The 1,033-nt window shown below is 54.6% G+C and overlaps 1 protein-coding gene across 1 annotated transcript in view; it reads left to right on the top strand.

Annotated features, from left to right (window-relative positions):
- The first annotated feature begins 426 nt into the window (after positions 1-426).
- ugt8 (UDP glycosyltransferase 8) overlaps positions 427-1,033 on the top strand; it is a 75,098-nt gene continuing 74,491 nt past the window's right edge. The window contains exon 1 of the mRNA XM_061886853.1: positions 427-628. The gene's annotated coding sequence lies outside the window, so the exon portion shown is untranslated. The remainder of the gene's footprint in view (positions 629-1,033) is intronic.

Raw genomic sequence — 1,033 nt, 5'->3', positions numbered from 1 at the left:
ACCTCACCTGTAACACAAACCTGCACTCACCTCATTAAACTTACTGCTTTTTCTTTTTTTCCCTTCAACTTTTAGCCACGCCCCCTCTTTCCATCCCGCCACGACCCGCAGCTAGTCCCGCCCTCCGCCGAGGTGAATAGTCCCGCCCTCCGCCGAGGTGAATAGTCCCGCCCTCCGCCGAAGTGAATAGTCCCACCCTCCGTCGAGTTGAATAGTCCCACCCTCCGCGGAGGTGAATAGTCCCGCCCTCCGCCGAGGTGAATAGTCCCACCCTCCGTCGAGTTGAATAGTCCCACCCTCCGCGGTGGTGATTAGTCCCATCCTACGTCGAGTTGAATAGTCCCACCCTCCGCGGAGGTGAATAGTCCCACCCTCCGCCGAGTTGAATAGTCCCACCCTCCGCCGAGGTGAATAGTCCCACCCTCCGCGGAGGTGATTAGTCCCACCCTCCAGTCGTCGTCCCGCACACCCGGGGAGCCACTTCACCATTTGCGCCTCGAGGAGTCCACATAAGTAGTTTATTTATGAGTGTGGTGCGTTGAGGAGTCCACATAAGTAGTTTATTTATGCCTCTCCCTGTCCCCGAGGAAAAGGAATTGTCTTCTTCTGCTCAGGAACTACATTGGAGGTAGGCCCCAAAGACGCGTTGCAGGTTCACCAACTTGTTGTTATAGTGATTATTTTTGCTTCACTAACTTCACTGATATGTTTAGGCTCAGAAGCCTACTTAAATATTTCAGTAGTCCCTCAGGTAGGGCGGGAGTCAGTCGGCACGCAGGTGTAACCAGGTGACCGTGGTGCGTTCTGGGTCCCCTCCGATTTATAAGGTGCAATAGAACCAGGTGACCGTGGTGCGTTCTGGGTCCCCTCCGATTTATTAGGTGCAATAGAACCAGGTGACCGTGGTGCGTTCTGGGTCCCCTCCGATTTATAAGGTGCAATAGAACCAGGTGACCGTGGTGCGTTCTGGGTCCCCTCCGATTTATAAGGTGCAATAGAACCAGGTGACCGTGGTGCGTTCTGGGTCCCCTCC

The sequence above is a fragment of the Nerophis ophidion genome, linkage group LG01 (genome assembly GCF_033978795.1).
Source record: "Nerophis ophidion isolate RoL-2023_Sa linkage group LG01, RoL_Noph_v1.0, whole genome shotgun sequence".
NCBI lineage: Eukaryota > Metazoa > Chordata > Actinopteri > Syngnathiformes > Syngnathidae > Nerophis > Nerophis ophidion.
This window is presented reverse-complemented; position numbering and strand designations above follow the sequence as displayed.